The sequence below is a fragment of the Acomys minous genome (assembly GCF_964271855.1).
Source record: "Acomys minous genome assembly, chromosome: 16".
NCBI lineage: Eukaryota > Metazoa > Chordata > Mammalia > Rodentia > Muridae > Acomys > Acomys minous.
In genome coordinates, this window is record NC_140498.1 from 19,380,194 (window position 1) to 19,386,193 (window position 6,000).

Consider the following 6,000-nt stretch of genomic DNA (forward strand, 5'->3'; position numbering starts at 1 on the left):
AGCTCTGGGGCCGATGGGCCTGGGTTCAAATCCCTGTTTGGAAGATGCTAAGGGGAACAGGATATCACTGTGTACACTAGGCTGGCCCAGAACTCACAGAGCTCTGCCTGCCTCTGTTTCTGAGGGCTGGGATTAGAGGTGCAGCCACTGCACCCAGTGTCATGGTGTGTGTGTGTGTGTGTGTGTGTGTGTGTGTGTGTGTGTGTGTGTGTGTGTTTTCTTGAGACAAGGTTTCTCTGTGTAGCCCTGGTAATTCTGGAACTAGAGCTGCGGTCCAGACTGGCCTTGAACTCACAGAGATCCTGCATGCTGGCATTCAAGGTGTGTACCACCTGGCACATCTAGATTTTCTAAGTCTGGGTTTTATCTGTAAAGTAGGGTAATTATAATAGCCAAGTAAGTTTATTCTGAGGACTAACTGAGATTATAAATGTATAGCACTGAGCAGCACAGAATGCATAGCCAATGAACATTATGTATCATTTTTATTGTAGATCTGATTTTAAGTATGCCAATTGCTCATTAGAGTCCCTCAGGTATATCAAAAGATCATGTATGATCAAATCAGAACAGGAAGCAGAGATGGGAGAGGAAATTCAAGCAAAGAAAGAAAGGTAGAAATAGAACAAAAGAAAAAGCACTCCCTCTCTTCCCTTGTCATGAGATCTGTTGTATAGAGACAGTTACTTAGGAATAAACCCAAGAATTAATATCTTTTGTCAGGCTCATGTTCCTGTTAGCTCCAAATCCTGTATCTAAAAGGAGCAGCACACCTAAAAAGGATATGTTCTTTGTGCTTACATCTCTTATACCTCAGAAGCCCCAACCAAGATATTACTGGTCCTGCTCGGGCAAAAATGCCTGCGGTGCTCTGGCCAACTGGGCCTACCTACCATCTTTCTGCACCCCACACACCCAAGGCTACTGATGATATCTCTTTCTTTTTGTAGTTTTCAGAAAAGAAGAAAAAAGCTTATATGCCTTTTCACCTTTGTCGATATGGCTTAAGTTTTGTGGCCAGGAACTTTGTCACACATATATTACTGACCTTCCCAGCTCCTGTCATTTGACTAAAAAGAGAAAGGATCACGTCCCTGCCTGGTGCCCATGACGTCCAGGCAGTTCTCAGTTACAAAGAAAAAAAGAAAGGCAAAGTTCACCACCCAGAGGGCAGGACAAGCCTCTTGAACACTGCCACCAGCCTTGCAGTTTCCAGGAGTACTGTCATAAGTCTATTTATTGACACAGGTGACTATTTATAGTGTAAAAGAGCCTTTTAAAACAATATGTATATCTGGGTGTGGTGGGACACACCTATTTATCAAGCACTCAGGAGGCTGAGGCAGTGGACTCCAGAGCTTGAAGCCAACCTGGGTGCACTGTGAGACCCTGTCTCAAGGCAAACAAACAAACCAACAGCCATCTGTATGATAGTTTATGAAACAGTTCTTATAAATACCTGCTTTCAAGAGACACCATCAAGCTAAACAGGAGGGGGTGATAGTGGAGTGACTTTTTTTTTTTTAAGTCTGTACTTACTTGATTCTTCTGTAATGAACACATATTGCTTCCATGACTGTGAAAAGTAAACATCCAAGATAGCTGAGTAAACAGAACATCTCTTAGGGAGTGACAGGTTCAAAGAACTCAGAGCTAGGGGCCAGAGAGACGGCTCAGTGGGTTGAAGGCACTTGCCACCAAGCCTGATAACCCGAGTTTGATCCTGGTATCCAGTGACTTCCTGAAGGTTGTCCTGTGAGCACAAGTGCTATGACATATGTATATACATACACACGTAGATGAAAAGTAAAATCTAAAAGAGGAAACAAAACCTCAGAGCCAGGAGGCCAGTTAAGTATTCCACTGTGCCTGAGGATGTCAATACTTCCTTGTGGAAAGGAGTCCCAGCTTTCCTGTGGCCTTCTCATTTGCCTCCCCACCAGGCATCCCAAGATTCCAACTCGTTGCTGGGCATGGTAGTGAGCACCTTTAATCCCAGCACTTGGGAGGCAGAGGCAGACAGACATACCTCTGAGTTCAAGACCAGCCTAGTCTATAGAGTGAGTTCCAGGACAGGCAGGGCTAAACAGAGAGACCCTGTCTGGAAAAACAAACAAAAGATTCCAAGTTGTCTTTCATCTTGCCTTCCCTCTCACAGGCTCTGTCCTCAGCTCTTGGGCCTCCTTATTCCCTAGCCTCAAGCTGTTCTTGCCCACCATGGCCCTACTCTCAGCCTTGGCTTCAGGACACCCCTGTGTCTATACAAGCCCTACTTGTCCACAGTTGGTTTGAGCTTCTCTGTTGACTTTAGCTCTCTCTTCATTTTTTTCCTTTCTTTTCTTTTGGTTCCTTTTCCCCCTTCCTCTTTACCTTTTTCCTCCCTTCCATCCTTTCTACTTTCTTTTGCCTTTTTCTTCTTCCTGTGATGCTGGATGTCAAATGTAGTGCTTCTCTATGCCAGGCAAATGCTCTCCCCCTCATATACAGCTCTCCGTCTCTCTTCTTAGCAATGTTTGCTCTCTAAGTTGACAGGCAAACCAGCTGGCATGTGCCCCTTTGATTATTTAAATATTCTTTTTTAAAAAATATTTTTTCAAGATTTATTATGTCTACAGTGCTTGCCTGCATGACAGAAAAGAGTAATAGATCACATCGTAGATGGTTGTGAGCCACTATGTGGTTGCTGGGAATTGAACTCAGGACCTCTGGAGGAGCAGTCAGTGCTTTTAACCTCTGAGCCATCTCTCCAGACCTAATTATTCTCTTTTTATTATTTTAAAAATAAAAACTTTGATTATTATGTTATTTTTAAACCATATGAGAGAATGAGAGGACAACTTGAAGGAGGTGGTTCTCTTGTTCTACCATGTAGGTCCCTGGGGTCGACCTCAGAACATCAGGCTCAGGGGCCAAGTAGGTTTACCTACTGAGTCTTCTCTCTGGTGTTTCTGTGTTCATTCCTAAGTTCTAACTCTGAAGGATGACCATGGACTTGAGTCCCAAAATCAAAAGAACAGATACCGTGGACAGAAAAAAGTGATGGGTGACTTGGTGTCTACAAGCAGATGGTCCGTTCTCAGAGGGAGCATGCTATCTTCCGCATCTTTGGAGGAATAGACAAAAGGCTATGAGCCTCTGTCAATTACTAACACTAACTAGAGACAGCATTTGGCTTTTGGTTTAGGTAAAGTTTCTCTGTGGGGCCCTGGCTGTCCTGCACTCAACTCTGTAGACCAGGGCTGGCCTTGAGGTCAAGAGATCTACCCGCTTCTGCCTCCTGTCGGCGCTAGTTTTTAAACTCTATTTTATTTGGGGTATTTATTGCCTCTACCTCCCTTCTCCATCCCAATCCCTTCCAACACCCCCAACACTAGGCATGAGAGATAGGAGGTTAGTGGAAAGAGGGGGTGTAAGCCTCTTCTCCTGGCTGTTTAGAGGTTGACTGAAGCCCTCCCCCTCCCCTCCAAGCATTCCTCTAAGCTTTCTCTCCATCTGGCTCCTCCAGGCCACCACCTTTTCTTTCTCACCATCATTTCCAAACTGACATACCTTCTCTCTCGCTGAACCCTTATATTTATACCCCTCAGAGTCCTCAGACTTAAACTAACTACAGCTGGCAAAGACCACTCCCCCCTCCATGCCACATAAGGCAGGCAAAGACCATGCCCCCTCCATGCCACATAAGGCAGGCTGTTAACAGCTGACAGCTGGCAAAGACTCCGACCTGCACAAGGCAATTGTCAGCTTTGGACAAACTAAAGATGACGCTAAAATCTCATGCTTGGGATTAAAACAAAAACATGTTTATATAACATAACTGAGTTTTTTTGGTTGCTTGTTTTTTTGTTTTGTTTTTGTGTTTTCAAGACAGGGTTTCTCTGTGTAACCTTGGCTGTCTTGGACTAACTTTGTAGACCAGGCTGGCCTCGAACTCACAGTGATCCACCTGCCTCTGCCTCCCGAGTGCTGGGATTAAAGGTGTGCGCCACCACCACCAGGCTCATAACATAACTGAGTTTTTAAAGCACTCAAACTTCCATTACAGCCTCCTGAGTGCTGGGATTAAGGATGTGCACCACCATGCCTAGGAAGAGCCATCATTGTTAATCACGGCTGCTGGCCTCTGAGCTAAGACTTCTAAGTCATCTTGCTTTTCAAATGAGACCATACCTGAGTACAAGCCACTCAGGAAGAGAAAGACAGACTAATTCTCTAACATGAATTGCCAAAAACAAGATAATATAAAATGAGTTGTCTTTGCTCAACACTGCTGTATCTCAGGATAGGAAAGTTACTCTGAATTGTTAGTCTGCCTTGCCTTTAAGGCAAGTAAACAACACATCATGGACAGCACTCCCTTCCTCAGAGGATCTGCTCTCCTATAATGAAAAGAAGTTGGGCTCGGCGTGGTGGTGCACGCCTTTAATCCCAGAGAGGCAGAGGCAGGCGGATCTCTGAGTTCGAGGCCAGCCTGGTCTATAGAGTGAGTTCTAGGACAGCCAAGGCTAAACAGAGAAAGCCTGTCTCAACAACAAAACAACAGCAGCAGCAGCAGCAGAAGAAGAAGAAGAAGAAGAAGAAGAAGAAGAAGAAGAAGAAGAAGAAGAAGAAGAAGAGAGAAGAAGCTGGCATCACCTCCCATCTGCTACCATCAACCTGAATGACTTCACACTCGTCCTTTCCTGCCAGTTTCTCTAACAATGTGGAGACTGTATAAACTTAAGTTCTCAGTCCTTAACGCATAGATAAATATAGAGATCACCTCTCAACCCGAGGGGATGTTTGGTAATTAAATTTTCTTTTATTTCTTCTTTTTTTTTCTTTCAGTGGCATCTCAAGTAGCCCACATTGGCCTTGAATTTACCGTGTAGCCAAGAAGCCCTTGAACTCCTGATCCTCTTGTCCCCACTTCCCAGTGCTGGGATCACAGGCCTGCAACACTACACCTGGTTGATTTTTGTTGTTGTTTAATAAATTTATATGCAGCTGTAAGAAATCCTAAGGAGAGATCACCATTTCCCAGCACCAACATCTAGCAGTGTTACACTACGATGCTGCGACTTGGGTACCGACGTTGACTCAACCAGCCTGTGTGACTCACATTCCCCAGCTATAGACACACATTTGTGTGTCAGTCTGTATATAGTGTTCTACAAGCTGCCATCTATCTTTTTTTTTTCTTTCAGTAGAAAGGCCTTTAACCTTTACAATTATGATGCTCTCAAGTACCTGGTTTCCAAGAAGGAATCTGGTTCTTAATCCTGGAGATCCTATAAAACTAGAGCTCCAAGCCTCTATAGCTCCCAGCTTCAACAGTCAGCCCAAGCCACTCTGAGACAATGTCCCACTGTCCCGCTGCCCAGACTAGCCTCAGACTTCTCTATAGCCCAGGCTGTACTCACGACTCCTCTGTCTTAGCCTGCTGAGTGCTGGGACGACAGGTGTGTGCCACCATGACCAGTGCAGGAACACAGGTGGTAACAGGTGAGAGACAGATAAGGGAAAAGCAAGGAAAAGTAAAAGGCACAACACATAGCCTGCCATGGCTTGAATTCAAAGTGTCCTTACAGGCTGGTGTTCCTGTCTGGGGCAGTGTTCTGACAGGTGGTGCGTCCAGATGGTAGGGGTAACTCACTAGAGACAGGCCCTTGAAGACTTCAACCCGGAAGCTGGTTCCAGGCCTCTCTGCTCCCTAGCCCACCATGGCAGTGGTCTCCCACAGGCTCATGGATCTGAACCTTCTGCCCCCAGCCTTAGGCGTCCATAGCATGGCCATGAAGCTGCAGGGTTTGACTGCCTACTCACTTTGGTCTTGCTTTGCTGCAGCACTGTGCTGCATTCCTGTCCTTCCCTCTGTGCCACGGTGTGGTGACACTATAACTTACTTTTGTATTCCACAAGGTCTCACAAGTGAGACTTTGGATTTCTGAACAGTGATGGGTGGGACTGTGACACTGTGTAGAATATGCAGGTTGAACTCAACGCACTTTGCATCAAGAG